The sequence below is a fragment of the Heloderma suspectum genome, chromosome 9 (assembly GCF_057233095.1).
Source record: "Heloderma suspectum isolate Gila_16-S chromosome 9, 16-S_ref, whole genome shotgun sequence".
Classification (NCBI taxonomy): Eukaryota; Metazoa; Chordata; class Lepidosauria; order Squamata; family Helodermatidae; genus Heloderma; species Heloderma suspectum.
The window spans coordinates 19,386,293-19,404,151 of NC_139466.1; the positions used below are offsets into that span (position 1 = coordinate 19,386,293).

Consider the following 17,859-nt stretch of genomic DNA (forward strand, 5'->3'; position numbering starts at 1 on the left):
GCAATTGTGCGGTAGTTTGAGCACTCTTTGGCACTGCCCTTCTTTGGAATTGGAATGTAAACTGACCTTTTCCAGTCTTGTGGCCACTGTCGAGTGTTCCAAATTTGTTGGCATATTGAGTGCAGCACTTTAACAGCAGCATCTTTTAGGATTTTAAATAGCTCAGCTGGAATACTGTCATCTCCGCTAGCTTTGTTGTTAGTAATGCTTCCTAAGGCATACCTGAATTCACTCTCTAGGATGTCCGGCTCAAGTTCAGTGACCGCACTATCATGGCTATCAGGGACATTCAGATCTTTCCTGTATAGGTCGTCTGTGTATTCTTTCCACTTTTTCTTAATCTCATCTTCTTCTGTTAGGTCCCTGCCTTCTTTGTCCTTTATCATGCCTGTCTTTGCACAAAACGTTCCCTTGAGATCTCCGATTTTCTTGAAAAGATCTCTAGTCTTTCCCATTCTGTTGTTTTCCTCGATTTCTTTGCATTGTTCATTTAAGAAGGCCTTCTTGACTCTCCTTGCTATTCTCTGGAACTCTGCATTCAGTTGGATATATCTTCCCCTTTCTCCCTTGCTTTTTGCTTCCCTTCTTTCCTCAGCTACTTGTAAAGTCTCATCAGACAGCCACTTGGCTTTCTTGCATTTCTATTTCTTTGGGATGAATTTAGTTGCTGCCTCCTGAACAATGTTACGGACCTCCGTCCATAGTTCCTCAGGCATTCTATCTATCAAATCTAATCCCTGAAATCTATTCCTCACCTCCACTGTATATTCATAAGGGATATGATTTAGGTCATACCTGAATGGTTTAATGGTTTTCCCTACGTTCTTCAATTTAAGCCAAAATTTTGCAAGAAGCAGCTCATGATCTGAGCCACAGTCAGCTCCAGGTCTTGTTTTTACTGACTGTATAGAGCTTCTCCATCTTTGGCTGCATAGTACATAATCAATCTGATTTCGATATTGACCATCTGGTGATGTTCATGTGTAGAGTCACTTCTTGTGCTGCTGTGAAAGAGTGTTTGCTATGATCAGCGTGTTCTCTTAGCAAAACTCTATTAACCTTTGTCCTGCTTCATTTTGTACACCAAGGCCATGCCTGCCTGTTATCCCGGTGATTTCTTGACTTCCTACTTTAGCATTCCAATCCCCTATGATGAAGAGGACATCTTTTTTTGGTGTTAGTTCTAGAAGGTGTTGTAGGTCTTCATAGAACCGATCAACCTCAGCTTCTTCGGCATCAGTGGTTGGGGCATAGACTTGAATTACTGTGATGTTGAATGGTTTGCCTTGGCTTCGTACTGAGATCATTCTATCGTTTTTGAGATTGTACCCCAGTACTGCTTTTCCCACCCTTTTGTTGACTATGAGTGCTACTCCATTTCTTCAAAGGGATTCTTGCCCACAGTAGTAGATATAATGGTCACCTGAATTAAATTTGCCCATGCGTGTCCATTTTAGTTCACTAATTCCCAAGATGTGAATGTTCAATCTTGCCATCTCATGTTTGACCACCTCCAGCTTACCTTGATTCATTGATCTTACATTCCAGGTTCCTAAACAATATTGTTCTTTACAGCATGGGATTTTCTTTTCACCACCAGACGCATCCACAGATGAGTGTCCTTTCGGCTTTGGCTCAGCTGCTTCACTCTTTCTGGCGCTACTTGGAAATTTCCTGTGCTCTTCCCCAGTATTGGACACCTTCCGACCTAGGGATGTACGAAAATTCCACCACGGATCACGGGAGGCCAAATGCCTGCGCATTCAGCCCCCCGAAATCGGTAGCGGAACGGCCTGCCGCCCCCCCACGCCCCCCCCCCAGGACGAGACTTACCTTGGGCAGATCTTCCTGGCGGCGACGGCTCCGGCAGCGGCTCCAGTGGCGGTTCGGCGGTGGCGGTGGCTGGTCTTCTGACCGGCCGCCGCCATTTCCGTTTTTTTTTTAAAGATTTACGTATCCTATTATGGCTAGTTTTTTTTAAAAAACCCCGTGATAGGCTATGTAAACATTTACGTAGCCTATCACGGCTGACTGCAGGGACGCAAACGGTGGCAGCTATGGCCGCTGCCATTTGCGTCCCTGCTAGCCAGCGGCCGGATGTCCGGCTGCTGGCGGAGCCGGCCGGCGGCTCCGCAGAATCCCTGTGGAGCACAGCCGACCAGCCAGGATTCTGAGGGGGGGGAGGAACAGAGCGCCTCCCCCCCGGCGAGGATTCCGGGGGAAGGGACGGAACGCCTCCCCCCGAACCATAAACATAATCCACGAAAGGTAAGTACCTTTCGTACATCCCTATCGACCTGAGGGGCTCATCTTCTGGCATCATATCTTTTAGCGTTGTGATACATTCCGTGGGGTTTTCTTGGCAAGAATACTGGAGTGGGTTGCCATTTCCTTCTCCGGTGGACCACATTTTGTCAGAATTCTCCGCCTTGACCTGTCCGTCTTGGGTGGCCCTGCACGGCATAGCTTATGGCTTCACTGAGTTACGCAAGCCCCTTCACCACAACAAGGCAGTGATCCATGAAGGGGTTGTTTACATTAATTATGGCATATATCATAGCTAGGGATGTCAGAGAACTTTGCAGCGGATTCAAGTGTTTGGATTTCTGTGAATCAGAACTGTGGGTTCCACAGCAGACTGGCTTTTTCCAAGTCACATGGATTTTGCGGACCCGTGGACTGTTTTTTGTTTTAACTTTCCGGTATTGTACATATATTTAGTTGTACAAAAACACAAAAGTTGCTGGAAACTACACTAATATATATGCCATTTCTAAAACACACACACAATGTCTTATACATCTCTGTTCTCTCTGATCCACCCTTAGGAGCTGTGATATTGGCAGATGCCAGGAATAAGGCCTTTCCTGTGGTGGCCTCACATGTTTGGAATGCCCTTCCCTAGAAAGTGCATCTGGTCCCCTCTTTGCTAGCCTTTAGGTGGATTTTAAAGACTTGTTTATTCCAATCTGCATTTGGTTAATTGTAGTGTACTGTGTTTTTAACTCAGATTTTTACTTGCTACTTCTAATATGTGTGTGTGTGTGTGTAAAATATATATTTTTAGGATTAGAATTATGTATTTTATATTTTTAATCAAGTTGTAATCTGCTTTGTGAGGGTATTCCCCCCCCCCGGGGGGGGAGGCTATAGATCTATTACCTGAGAGCCAGTAATCCATGGGTTTCCTGCTTACAATCTGAAGTTTCCCATTCCGTCTCACATGATTTTTGTTATAATCATGTATATAACTCTAGGAAATATGCTGTATTCTACCTCCAATGGAAAACAAAACATAAAAAAATGCCATAAATGGGTAGCGAGCAGCAACTGTATGTAGACATGAGGCTGGGATTGTGGTTAAATCTAACTTTATAACACCTCAGTTATGAAGGAAATCACTGTTTATGAGCCGAGCTAGCAACCCTGATTCAAATTGATTGGGCAATGGAAAATAACAACAGTGGAAAGGAGAGAAGGACATACAAAATTAATTTTTATGGCCTGGAGGATGTGATTTTTCTTCACCTTACACCATCACTGCTCAGAGCTATATATTGTTAATATCTGAAGGGGTGGGGTGGGGGGAGAAAAGGAAAAGGGAGGGAAACGCAGACAATGGATGTTAGCGATTTCAGCTGCAAACACCACCCCTGTGGCAGACATAACAACCTAATGGAATAACTCCACTCTGACTTGAAAATAAATTGAATTCCCTTTACAACAAGCCTAATGTGTGTGTTTTTTCTTTAGTAGCGTGCTGCCACACCAAAGTGGAGCATGTGGCAATCTTCTACCACCTTCAGAAGAGAAGGAATGATGGCTTTCTTAAGTCCGGCTCAGAGGTGGGGGCAGTGCCCGCAGCTCACTGTGCTACCTTGGAAATTCATGTGCATGAACTCTTTTCCAGTGTGCCGTTGAAGTGTGTGGGGGTAGGGGTGAGACAAAGAGGACAATGAAGTGTTATACTGGCCCTTTAAGTAGGTCACTCAATGCCTAGGGTGGTTGTTATCAGCATCCACCTTATGTGGAAAACAAAACCTGTCAATGTGAAGCTCCCTCAACTTGTAAACAGACCTTTATTAATACTGGCAGGACTTGTTGAAAATTATGGAGTTTGACACAAACAGGATTAGGTAACTTCTGACTTCATTACTGCAGCGGTATCAAAAGGCCCCGGGTAAATAGATGGTAACCTATTAATACCGCCACAGTGTTATGCGCAGTGGGAATCTGCTGTGAAGAATTTCTGCTGAACGCCTCTGTGAGGGAAGAACCACATTCCTGTAATGTAATACAAATGCATGGTAAGAATTCCACCAAATTCACACCACTCAGAGCCACGAGCTAGGGTGGAGTTCAGTGTGGCGTGCATGCCGCCATATTCTGCTGCCAACATTCTACATGCAGTGGAACATGTTATTTCATGGTCGTTTTAAAGGCATCAGCAGAACATGGTGGCTAGCATGAGGATGACTTTGGCTTTGCTACCCAGAGGAAGTCAACTTGTTGCTTAATGTGATTGCCAGTGTAGGCCTTGCTCCCTCTGTTTCCAAGGTGATACTGCACGTGGTTCCAGGATAACATGAGTGTTAGTGCTTTCTCAAAAGTTCAGGATAAGAGAACTTTGGGATATTCTTGCATAACTTCACTGGGAATATTCCAACTCCCTGTGGGGAAAAAGTAGAGAATGTACTCCAGTTTTGGGTGGCCATGTGTTCTCTTTCACAGTCCTCTGTTTGAAGGGCTGCCAGAGGACTGTCCTCTATTTTGAGGGCTGTTCAGTCCAAGTCTGGTTTAAAGATCAGAAGGAAGAGCTGGGCCTTGTAGGGACCCATCAGTAGCGGCTGTCAAGGGCTCCTTGGCGGCCTCTTTCAGTCTAATCCAGTAGCCAAGTCCAGACACAGACAAAGGGATTCTTTTCAAAGCTTTATTCCTCTTTTACAACTTAACAACTCTATTGTTAGCAACTAGCTATGAGCAGCAGAGTACCTATGCCCTCAGTTGGAACAGTTGGTCCCCATTTGAAGGAGAATCACTGGCAGACCCTGAACTTATGGGCTAGGGAGAGTCCCTCCCCTTTTCTTTTGGATCCTTTGGGCACAACCGTTGTTTGCGCACCAACCGGGCACTACGCTTCCTTTCTTTGCCCTCCATTTGGTGCCGCTCCCTGCATCAGCGTTGCGCGTCCAGCAAGTCTTCTTCCCGTGCTCTCTCACTCCTGGGACTGCTATCTATGCCAGGAATGCCGGTGGGAGGAATCTCTGCCAGCTGTTGGCCCTGGGAAGGATGAGCGCGCTCCTCTCCCAGGAGCGGCTGCTCTACCTCAGAATCAGAACTACTCTGGGATTCTATGGCCTCAGTGTCCACCCTGACAGCACCTGGGCAACAGACTGAGCAAGGCACACCGGTCACCTGGTCTCACACCATGCCTGGGAAAGCCTCTTCTCTCTCTTCCAGCTCTGCAAAGGTGTGCCCAAGTGGCATGTTCTGGCTGATCAGTGGTGGAACAATCATCGTGGTGCAAAGCCCCCCTTCCCTTAGTATTACTAAGAACTGAATTTTCTTAGTGGATAGGGAGAGATAGCAGTCTAAATAAGTACCAACACATTATGGTGAGATGTAGTGTATTTCTATTTAAGTTACAATAATTTCTAAATTTGCATCTATATGTACTAATTAGCATATGCAAAATTTCTGCAGATCGCTGTTCTCCTTTGTCCTTTTTTTGGGGGGGTGACGCATTTCCTCTTTTGGGGCAATTCGTAAGTGCCCACTCTACTCCTGTTATGAAAGGTGTGATCATAGTAGAAAGGAGGCATGGCCACCTGGGTAACCCCTACAGCAGGCTTGCACTAATGAAATTCTGTCAAGCCTGATCAAAGCCCATTGCCCATGTATTGCGGCCTGCCACTTTTTGATACCTGCCCTACTGCCTGGTTTGCAGCTTCATGCAGGCAGGAAAAGGGGGTTTATTGAGCCCCAAGTGGGTCACCATCCTGGGCTGTACCTTCTATTTCCCTTGGTCGGTCACAATGTGTGCAGGCCTGCCCTAAAGGCATACTTCATGCTGTGCACTGGCGTTCATGTGGATGCTCTGTATGTTTTAGAAGCAGGGCAGATGCCTCATTATAGCCTTGATTTTCCATTAACATTCACACTTCTTGGACTCATGAGTTCAAGTTTTGACAGATCTCTTGTACTGTTTAGACATGAATTCTTTAAAAGGCCATTATTGGCTATTCCCCAGCTTGCTGGCAGAATGTGCTGCAAGCGATTGAACTAGCTCCAGCAAAGGAGTTGGGAGAGTTTTTTACTAGGTCTGAAAAATGACACCTGGAAGACAAATGGGAGCTGTCATAGCTAAGCCTCTGAGGAATGCCTTGTGAGTGCTGTGGCTTTACATAGCTAAATCTCAGTGTGCCGCATCAAAAGGTTCATGCCCTGAAGGTGCTTACAGGGGTTCCTGCCTCTGTCAGGAGCCATAGCTACTGTCGATCATAAATTCATTTTAAACATCTTTCTCGTCTTGAGCCTCTAGAACTGGTAGAGCAGCTTATATAGGTTTTATCGCACATGCTTTATAAATGGCCCACCATGGACAGCTAATTAGAAGCTGCAGTTGGAAGAAAATATGGGTGGTTACCCATCAACCTCTCCAATTATTATCTTCTTTAATGATGGAGCACTTGTGCCAGATGAACAACCACACCCAAAAAATGAAAAGGAAACTTGGTACAGCGTCATGTCTTCAAAATTTCTGGTACCCTGACCCTATGTAGCTTTGAAAAGCTTCATATCCTCCTCACATCAAAATGATCACATGAATTAACTCACTTTATCTTTTGGGCCATGCACAGTAATTCTCTCTCTCTCTCTCTCTCTGTTTCTCAAAATGAAACGGGATGATGATGGCTTAACTGAAATCTTGTCACTTTTAGTTTGTATTGTGTTGATTTTCAAAATCTATTTATTTTTAAACCAAGCAGTCGTTAGGTGGTGATAGCTTCTGTCTTAAAAGCCATTTATGGCCATCTGTCAGCATTCTGTTGTTGAAGTACACCTATATAAAATGCTTTTTTTCCATATTCATGCATGCATATGTAGTTGTGGGGCACTTGTGATATAGGGCACTTTACAACAAGAGCATTACATGGCCTCACTGGGCCTGTACCTGTAGTATGTGTCAGGAGCTCCCTAGCTGCCTCTTGCAGTCCCCTCCAATAGCTAACTCAGGACACAGATGACGAGGATTCTTTCTGAGGCTTTATTCCTTTATTACTCTTTCAGATACTAATCACTAGCGACTAAGCAAGGAACAGCACTGGGGAAAGATAGCAGAGTAGTAGCCTAAGCTCCAGGTAAAGCAGTTGGTCCCCATTTGAAGGGGAACCACAGGAAGACTCTGAACTTATGGGCTATGGAGAGATCCTCCCTCTTTCCCTTGGGTCTTCGGGACGCGACTGTTGTTTGAGCGCCAAACGAGCGGTACGCCTCTTTCAGTGCCCTCCATCTGTCGTTGCTCCCTGCGTCTGTGCCAAGCATCCAGCAAGCCCCCCTCCAGTGCTCTCTCACTGCCAGGGTCACTATCTATCCCAGGAAAGCTGGCAGGAGGAATCTCTGCCAGCTGCTGTGCTTGTGAGAGATGAGCAAGCTCCTCTCCCATGGATTACTGTTCCTCCTCAGAATCAGAACTGCTCTGGGGCTCTGTGGGCTCAGTTTCCACCCTGACAGTATCTGCACACTACATAGGGACTATGCTGAACTGGTTTACCCAGGCTTAAGTTCACAGTGTGGTGATGCTTTCTGTTGACTTGGCTGTCTCTTCCAATCGGCAGTGCAAAAACCAAATGCCTACCTTTTCCAGCAACTCAACAAGATGAAAGCAAACATTCTAGATGGTGCAGGCTAAACAGTGTCACTAACATGAAGCAAATTAAGTAAGAACTCTCTCATACAGTGCCATTTTTTAAAGAAATATTTTAGTTACTGGCTAGTTGTAGGTAAGGATGTACAGATTCCCCATCTTCCATTCTGGTGGAGAATCCGCCCTGGGGGGAGGCGATCCGTTCCTCCCCCCCTGGAATCCTCTGGAGCGGCTCCGCTCCGCGAGGATTCCGTGGAGCCGCACTCCGGCTCCGTACCACTCCACTTAAACTCCGTTTCAGGAGGATTCAGGCCAGAACGGCACTTCGGCTCCGGAGCCCTGGTGATATGGTAATGGCAACCGCTATTACCGTATCGCCAGCGCTCCGGAGCCAGAGTGCCGTTCCGGCCAGAATCCTCCTAGAGTGGAGGTAAGTGGATCCATTCCACCATGGATTCCGGAGGCCAGACTCCAAAGAATCCGGCCTCATTTGAGTCCACGGCGGATTTCTCTGACATCCCTAGTTGTAGGTAGCTAATTTAAACTTCCTGTGTGATATTAGTAACATGCCCTTATCAAATTGTTTTGTGTTTTTTAACAGCAGAACAATGGAACAGAATGTTTGTCCAAATGTTGATTTACCAGAAAAAAGTCTTACCCATCACTCATTACTATATTTTCTCTAGTTCAAATGGCTGCCAACCATAACTGATGCTAACACTGTACCCTCAAAAATAGTAATTTGAAGACACCCACTTACATTTCAGTGTCTCCCTAGGCTGTAGTACATAGAAAAGTTGGAGACAATATTGTAATAGCATTAATTTACAACATTGCTAGTTAAACCATGTCTACACTACAAATACTGTATATCAATTTCATATTGCTTTAACAGCCCTGACTTCCCCCAAAGAATCATGGGAGTTTGGCTGAGGTGCTTCAGATTCCTTTAGAGATCTCTAATGCCCACCTGGCAAAACTAGAATTCCAATTTTCACTGGGGAAATGTAGTGTGTATCTTAAGGGTGTACGAAACCCCGCTTACCTGGCTCTGCCGGGTTCTGCTGGTGGGGGGAGGTGCTCCGTCCCTCCCCCCGGAATCCTGGCCGGCCAGCTCCACTCCGCGGGGATTCCACATAGCCACCGGCCGGCTCCGTCAGCAGCCGGACATCTGGCCGCTGGCTAGCAGGGACGCAAATGGTGGCTGCCATAGCCGCCGCCGTTTGTGTCCCTGTATTCAGCTGTGATAGGCTACATAAAGACTTACGTAGCCTATCACATCTGGGTTAAAAAAAAGCGTACGCAAATGGCGGCGGCTACGGCCGCCGCCATTTGCGTTCCTTATTTTTGGCCGTCTTAGTCTTCGTAAATATTTACGTAGACTAAGACAGCGAAAATAAGGGGGAATGCAAATAGTGTAGCAGGCGCTATTTGTGTTCCCCTTTATTTTCGCCATCTTAGTCTACATAAATATTTACATAGACTAAGACGGCCAAAAATAAGGAACGCAAATGGCGGTGGCCATAGCCGCCGCCATTTGCGTACATGTGTTTTGTTTTGTTTTTAACCCAGACGTGATAGGCTATGTAAGTCTTTACGTAGCCTATCACAAATGGGGGGGGGGAACAGACTGCAAATGGCAGCAGTGGCAGCAGCCGTTTGGAAGACCAGCTGCCGCCACCGCTGCTGCCGAAGCCGCCGCTGGAGCCACCGTCATCCAGAACATCCGCCCCAGGTAAGTCTCATCCTGGGGGGGATCCACGGGGGGTAGGGGGGGTGGCAGGCCGTTCCGCCACAGAGTTCGGGGGGGCGAATGCACTGGCATTCGGCCTCACCGAGATCCGTGGCGGAATTCTCTGACATCCCTAGTGTATCTATGTATGTTCTTAAATGAAACCAGGAAGAAGGAACAAATATTGTCTGTAGTTGTACTTGCTAACTTAATTATTACTGCATCATTTCAGGGCTGGCATCATTCAGATACCTACATAAGCTAGAACAGCCACCACCACTAACTATGGATGCACATAATTAACATATTTATATGCACATAATCTGCAGAAATGTAGCAAGAATCAAGCTTCAAGCAGTGAATATATTGAAACTTGGAAACCATAAAATTTAAGAAATATAACGAGTCTGGACACACACACCCCTTCCTCCTTATTTCAGGGTGTGTTTATTTTTCGTGATTTTCTGTGTCATCCATCTCCATAGTCCTGGAGATGCTGTTTGCTATTCCTGAAACAGAAAAAGAGGGTGCTCCTTCTTTCAGAAAAGTTGTTATTATCATCATCATCATTATTAATGTATTTTATTAATATTAATAATATCCATACATGATAAGGCTTCCAGAGTTGCTTCTCCAAAGGTAAACTCAAGGAGGTAAGTGATGCACTGGGGGAAAAGATAAGGTTCAGGAGGCTAGGCTGGCTGGAAGACTGGAAAAGGACACTCCTTGAAGAGAACTGGAGAGATTATTATTATTATATTATTTCAGCAGCTCTGTTCAGCAACTATACAATCTATCCTGAGAGGCAGTTTAAAAATCCATTGAATAGTAATGTATAATAAATAATGTTAACAGATAGCATGTTTCAACTGAGCCAGACCTTGAAGGTTGACACCATTAGCTTTATTCTCTGACTCGAGAGATGGGCAAAGGGCTCCAGAGCATTGCTTCTTCCTCTGTATGAATATCAGCAGAGGCTTTGCCAGAGTCCTTTGGGTGCCTTAGCTTCTCTTACCATTTCCCTGACTATTTGTGCTGTTCACACTGTAGGAGAGGGGGATGAAGAGCCTTTTGCCTATATCTCAGTTTGGGAGAAGGTGGCTGATGTGAGTAATAACATGCCTGTTAGTGGAGGGGGCAGGGGAGAGGTAATTGTAATTGGTGAGGGTTAAGTTGGGAGGCAAATGGAAAGACTTTGAGGTTGAATTTGGCTCTTGGGCCTCTACTTGTCTATTCCTGACCTACAGTAAATAGGGACTGTCAACAACAACAACAACAACAACAACAACAGTCAGGGACCCTGTCCCTCATCTTGCAGTCAGACTAGATGCACAAGGAAAGAGGAGAGGAAGGAAAAGATAGAACAATGCAGCAGATGGGTAAACAAATTGCTCTGAAAAGGCTCAAGAAAAAGGGTGTACATGCTCAGAAATTAAGGTGAAGGAGAGAGAGAGAGAGAGAGCGAGAGAGAGCTTTAGGCCTCCCTGGAAGCACTACCCCCTGCCAATCAAAACTAGTGAACATTTGATGCAACCTTAGTCCATGCCCACTTTGATGGAGTCCATTCTCTTGTCTTTCCCATGAGTGCTCTTTCAGATGTCCATCCCCTCTTACTCATCTCATGAATGGCCAGTCAGTCAAAGTGAAGGCAAGGCCTTCTTTGTGATTAGTGTGCTAGCTTCTTAGTTGTTGGAAGGTAGCTGGGCTGGTCTCAAGGCAGTCACAGATGAAGGACATTGAAAGATAAAAGTCAGTTGGTGGTAATATTGCTCAGGATGGTTTAAGAGTCAGGTCTGCATTGAAAGGTGCAATAGGAGCCTTTAGATCTCATGAGGGAGAGGTGTTGGTGGTGCTTTCATTGATAGCCCCAATGAAACTCTGCTTCCCAGCAGTGGAATACTGGAGCCTGGGCTCACAGGGATGACACTTTTTTATTAGCAGGGATTCCGACATCATATGCCATCCCCACCCACCCTTCAGAATCCCCTGTTCCCTCTGAGCTTAGCTGCAGTTGTCACAGTTGCTGGGGGCAATGGATTCACCCAGCAACAAAATATTGTTCCTTGTTGTAATGTAAAGTATTTTGGGGTGGCCTGGTGTTGAATGGGCAATTTAGACCCCTTAGCTTCATAAGAGACCTGCTCCTAGCAAATTAAAACTCTTAGAACTGGGTTGGTGATATGGATTGACACAGCTGCTTGTAATTTTGGTCTCTCCTTGGGTTGTAGCTATTGGGACTGTCAGGATGAGTGCCTGCACTTCAAAATTAACCACTGCACCACTGTTCCTCAGCTCTGTTAAGCAACGTTTTCCTCTTGACATGGCAATACTGGTGTTTTGTTTTGATAGAATGAGTCAAACATGATAGCAATTGAAAACCATGCTTCTTGTTGATAGATACCATGGTCCTTTGGGGTGTTTTAAGGCATCACAGCTGGATATACAATCAGATCAAATCCAAAAGTGTCAGGTTCTATAATGTTAACATCCCTTCAGGGCCTTGTCTAAAGTAGGGATGTACGAAAGTCACTTACCTTTAACAAAATTTGATTCGCGGTGGGGGGGAGGCGCTCCATCCCCCCCCCCAAATTCTGGCCAGGGGGGAGGCACTCCGTCCCTCCACCCCCAAATCCTGGCTGGCTGGGCCGCAAATGCGTTTGCGTCCCTGCAGTCAGCCGTGATAGGCTACGTAAAGATTTACGTAGCCTATCACAGTATTTTTTAAAAATCTAGCCGTGATAGGCTACGTAAATCTTTACGTAGCCTATCACTTTTTTTTTACTGGAAATAGCAGTGTCGGCAGCCAGTCGGAAGACCAGCCGCCGCAGCTGCCACCGCCGAACCGCCGCCGCCAGGAGGATTCGCCCAAGATAAGTCCCGTCCCAGGGGGGGGAGGGGGGGCAGACCGTTTCGCCACCAATTTCGGGGGGCCGAATGCGCTGGCATTCAGCCTCCCCGAGATTCATGGCAAAATTCTCTGACATCCCTAGTCTAAAGGGAAAACACACACACACACTTTGCCTCCAGACAGAGAAAGTCGAGAGATTTGGGGCAAGGGAAAAATCCGTGTATCTCTTGACTTCCAAGGCAGCAATTTTCTCACTAGCTGTCAAGGAGAAGCAGTGTACAACTTTGTTTGTCTTAGTGTAGGAGGGATCATAGGCCCAAGCTGGAAGGGACAAAACTGTCATGTGGCAACCCTCGTTTCATCTGTCTTACATGAACACCATATTTTGCCGATGTCCATGCAGATCAAGTGTTTTGGCCATTATCAGATACAGTGATCCTCCTTGCTGAGCTACGGTTCGGACAAAAAAAGGCTTTGCTCGTTGAACTCGCTTGTAATTGGCAGTTTAAAAATCTGAACTTTCCTGCATTTTTCTTTCTAACCTCCTAAAATTGGATTAAAATGTGCGTTTCCTCTGCAGGGAAGGCAAAACAATCAATAACGGGAGCCTTCAGGCCCACACCTATAAATCACTATGAAAGCCTGAACAGAAAACAAATGGTATGATACGGCAGCATGATAGTACTGTGTGTGTGCGTGCATGAGCCCAAATGTAGCTGCCAGTTTTTGAATAACTGAACTGCTACTGCAAATGGAACATGATCCTATGCAGTTTTTGCATGGATTGCAGCTCATTTTTATATCCAGGGCATTTCCACAGCCAAATTACTTCATTTGTCTGCAACCTGTTTTGAACTTTGTGTGTGTCATACTGAATGCCTTCCAAGTCAAGGAAGGAAGAAAAGTCCATAGGAAGGGGTGGGGACTGATCATAAAGCAACAACAAGCAGATTTCCTAGATCAGAGAATGAGCTTGACACAGTAGCACTAATAATAGTGTGTGTGTGTGTGTGTGTGTGTGAGACAGTCATTATCACATGACCCACTACACCGGTTTGTTGGTCTGGCTGTACTTTTACTTTGCCCACAGTTTGAGGCCAATTTATAGGGATGGGTGAATCTGTCAATTTTGCTTTCTCCTGCATTTTAATTTTTAAAAGCTCAAGTTCTTTCTCTCCCTAGCATGAAGAACTTTGGCACATTCTTATCAAAAATGAAGTGAAACACTGTTCTCACCCATCTGCACCAGCTAAATTTAATAGGTACAGCTATTTCTAGCAGGGAAAGGACCATGATGTACCTGCCTGCTGTATAGCTGTGCAGGAGCACCCTAACAGCCTCTTTCAATGCACTCCAATAGCCAACTCAATACACAGATGAAAGGATTCTTTTCACGGCTTTAATCCTTTTACAACTTAATGACTCTTTCAGATGCTAATCACCAGCAACTAAGCAATGAACAGCAGAGTAGCCTATGCCACGGGTTAGGCAGTTGGTCCCCGTTTGAAGGAGAATCACTTGAAGACCCTGAACTTATGCGCTACGGAGAGATCCTCCCTCTCTTCCCTTGGGTCCATGGGATGCGGCCATTGCTTGCGTGCCAAACGGGCGCTACACCTCCTTTCCGCGCTCTCCATCGCTCGTCGCTCCCTGCGTCTGCGTCAAGCATCTAGCAAGCCCCCCTCCTGCACTTTCTCACTGCCCGGGTCACTATCTATCTCAGGAATGCCGGCAGGAGGAATCTCTGCCAGCTGCTGTGCCTGTGAGGGATGAGCTGGCTCCTCTCCCATGGATTGCTGATCCTCCTCAGAATCAGAACTGCTCTGGGGTTCTATCGGCTCAGTTTCCACCCTGACAAGCTGATGAAGATGAAGAACATGCCAGGAAAAAAAGAAGAGAGCAGGCAACCCTAATTCAGCACCACAAACATGGTTGAATATACAAAGATTCAAATCCAGACTTTTAAGAGCAAAACACTCAAAGCCTTGGGCCTGAATGAATCTGAACTGAATCTGTCAATCTGTCAACATTTTTATTTTAATATCTGAAATTCATTTTGTCTCAGATATGGAGAACCTTGTGAATTTTGTTAAATTCTTACCCAAAACAAACTGAAATGAAATCTGCACCCACCCTTAGTGGTTCAACAGGCTGAACTCAATACTAATACCACACATGATCCTGAAAGAATATTGAGATCCTTCTCTAACTCCCTTTGCTCTCCACAGTGATAGAAGTGGAGTAGGCCTTTTCAGTGGTGACACTCCCCACCCCTGCCCTGTGGAATGTCCTTCCTATGGAGGCTTGCCTTGTACATAATTTGATGTTCTTTCCAAGCTAGGTAAATACTAGGTTTTCCAACATGCCATCTCAGCCAGCTTTCATCTGCCATTTTGTTTTGTTCTGGTTTTTATCAAGCCACTCAGGTTTTGCTGATCTCCTGTGTTTTCATTTGATATTGCTTATGACTGTTGTGAGCCACCCTGAGTCTCTTGTTAAATTGATGGGTGGCATAAAAATGTTTTAAACCAACAAATAAAGTACCCATCACTACTGTTGGTGTGAGTCCTTGCAATTCTCAGTCAAGTTCCAGTTTCAAAACCCCATATGGAAATATTAATTTAAAATTAACCATATTTTTTTAAAGAAAGAACAAACAAAAAAAAACAGTAACAACACAGTAAGATAGACTACCCAGAAAAGTTATGGCCATGAAAACCTACCCAGAAGGTCTTGCAATACTATTGGAAATGTGTCACAGTATAGGGTATTTGGCAGATCTCCAGGAAAAAAGTAAGTTCAGGAGTTGAAATGCAGCATACAATATAGTGAGCTTTTGGATTTTACTAAGACATGGGCCACTTTTAGATGTAATGCTAAATCATGGTTGAGCACTATGCGAACATGTCTAGCTTCCTCCCTCCTCCCATGTGGCTGAAAGGAAGAATTCAGAAGCTTTTGCTTCCACTACTAGTTAACTTCTGAACTGGGAACTGTGGTTAACGTTTACTATGGTTGGGTTCAACAAGTCAGCTTCATAAAACTGAAATTGGATTATTTCAAATAAACCACAGTTCATGTTAACCACAGTTTGTCAGTCCAGACAAAATGACAAACCAAGGAAGAGCAAAAGCTTCCAAATCCTTCCTCCTGGCCGTGCAGGATAAATGAGGAGAATGTGCAAGTTTGGGATGGGAGTGTGCAAGCCCGGGAGAAGGCTAAGCTCCTTCACATAGCACTAAACCATGATCCGAATGCAACCACAATAGTGTAGTTATAAACATGGTGAACTAGAAGCTTGAAGTTTTGTTTTATGTGTTGCTTTATCTGGCAGTTAAACTCAGTCATTACCTCTTTGTATGAGACCCAAGGGGTAAAGCATAATGGGCACGATTGATCAGCCTTTCAATATGTGTTCTTGTACAGCTCTGACTTATTTAAATACGGACTGTGAAATCTACAAGAGACAATCCCATTAGATTTGTACTTGGGAGTGGACAAAAGCATGTGACTCAGCAGCCCATAGATACAGACAGCTTAACAAAAAAAAACCTCTTTGTTTTCCTGTTCTCTAAAGTTTGCATTGCTTCAATGAGTTATAGGTCGTTCCTTCATCTATAATTGTGGTGCTTTACCACAATGAGTTATTGACAGTTTTTCCAACTGGTAACAGCTTTAGTGTGTTCTGCAGCAGTGAGTTATTGAGAGATTTTCCCAGATAACTGCTTAACTCCCAGCTTTCTTGCCCAGTTTATCAGTGGCTGCTCCATGAATAACTGTCTGACTCTGCCTTTGCCATTGTGGTTATCAGCTGTTCCTTAAAAGGCTAACTGCTTCTAGGGTCTCTGACCCAGGAGTATTTATGGCCCTTTCGTTAATAACTGCCTGCCTTGCCTTTTTGGGGGAAGGACTGCAAGCATGGATGACAAAGGGAAGCTTCCATCAATCTATGAGTGTTGGATACCATTTTTCTGGTACCCTGATTTTCTCCATGTAATAAGCTTGCACAATTTCTAACCTCAGATTTTACATCCATGTTGGGATGCTGGAGAAATCCATTTGGGTTTGGCCCTGGACTTCGGTTTCTGCTCTGGTGCCTGACTCGATCTGCATTGAGTTTGGCCAGATGGATAATTTTCTGAGCATTTTGCGCAGGTCACATTGTTTGCACATATTTCTGAGCAATTTGCTCAAATTCAGCCATAGTTTGCTCAAATTCAGCTGCCATTTGTGCAAACTGCAGAACCTGTGGAGAAAAAATGCAGAAAAGTTCCCAGAGTTTGGGGAAAAGCCTGAAGCTTGGCTCACAAACACAAATCGAGCCATACACACTGTGGAACTCCATTGATTAAAAAAAAGCACTGGATTTCCCACAGGTGGACATCCCTACATGAGAACATTTTCTCACATGCATCTCCTGTTATTTGTGCTCTTTCCTCCATTCCCCATATTGTCTTCCCCACTGTCAAAACTACTTTGTAAAACTCGTCGTCATGCAGAGACCCGTTCTTGTTGTTTTTGCTGTTGTTCTGCTTATGAAAACTCATTGTGCGTGTTGATAATGATCCATCCTTACAGGGAGAGTAGCATTCTTAAAAATAAATAAATGGCCCTACATTATTATATGCTCACTATTTTCCTGAGCAGTGAGAAGGGATAGTGTTGCCAGGTTTAGTTTGCTTTGGTTGAGAGACTGCACTGAAGGCTTAAGGTGTCTTTTTGTAATATTTGCTTTATTTACAGATATACAAGCAGAGCATAAGTGGAGGGAAATGGCAGGCACTTGTACCTACAAGCCAGCAGATTCATTCATTCATTCATTTAATATAACACCTTCCCACAAATATCACCACATTAGGCCCCAGAGAGAGAAAGAGACCATGTAGCCTAAAATGCTTTTGGCCAACTCACAGCACTGTATCTCTTCAAAATTGCTGTATTTTCTCTCCCTCCCCCCCTCCTCTCTTTCTCCCTCTCTCTCTCAGGACCAAAACAGACATTACTTTAAATGTGCGTTTAGCAGCTATGTCTTCTTTACATTTTCACTCTATAGTAGGCATAGGCAGCCCAATCCAGATCTCAAAAGCGTCCCCCCCCCCCGCCAAGCTAGGAACCTGATTCAGAATGTATTCAGATTTGCCATATCCCAGTGTCATTCTCTGAGATTTGGTAGAATTGCACAAAGAATTCTCTCTGACACTTAGTCACTGGTCCTTTAATGTATGTTAGCAAGAAAACCAGAGGGAGTAATCCTATCAAGATCAACAGTCGCCTCCAACCCCAGGGGCGACCGCCTATCCAGTGCAGGGTGGGTGGGAGGAGTGGTGAGGAACAGATCACCTCCTCACTCCCCCAGCCCTGCTTTTGCGGCTAGACAGCTGATTTTGGCTGTCTAGCCACAGGACCTCAGAG

At 45.1% G+C, this 17,859-nt stretch overlaps 1 protein-coding gene across 1 annotated transcript in view; it reads left to right on the top strand.

Moving 5' to 3' along the window:
• The window catches only part of LOC146338463 (protocadherin-11 X-linked-like), a 247,395-nt gene that overhangs the window by 167,492 nt on the left and 62,044 nt on the right, over positions 1 to 17,859 (top strand). The gene's annotated exons all lie outside the window — the stretch shown is intronic.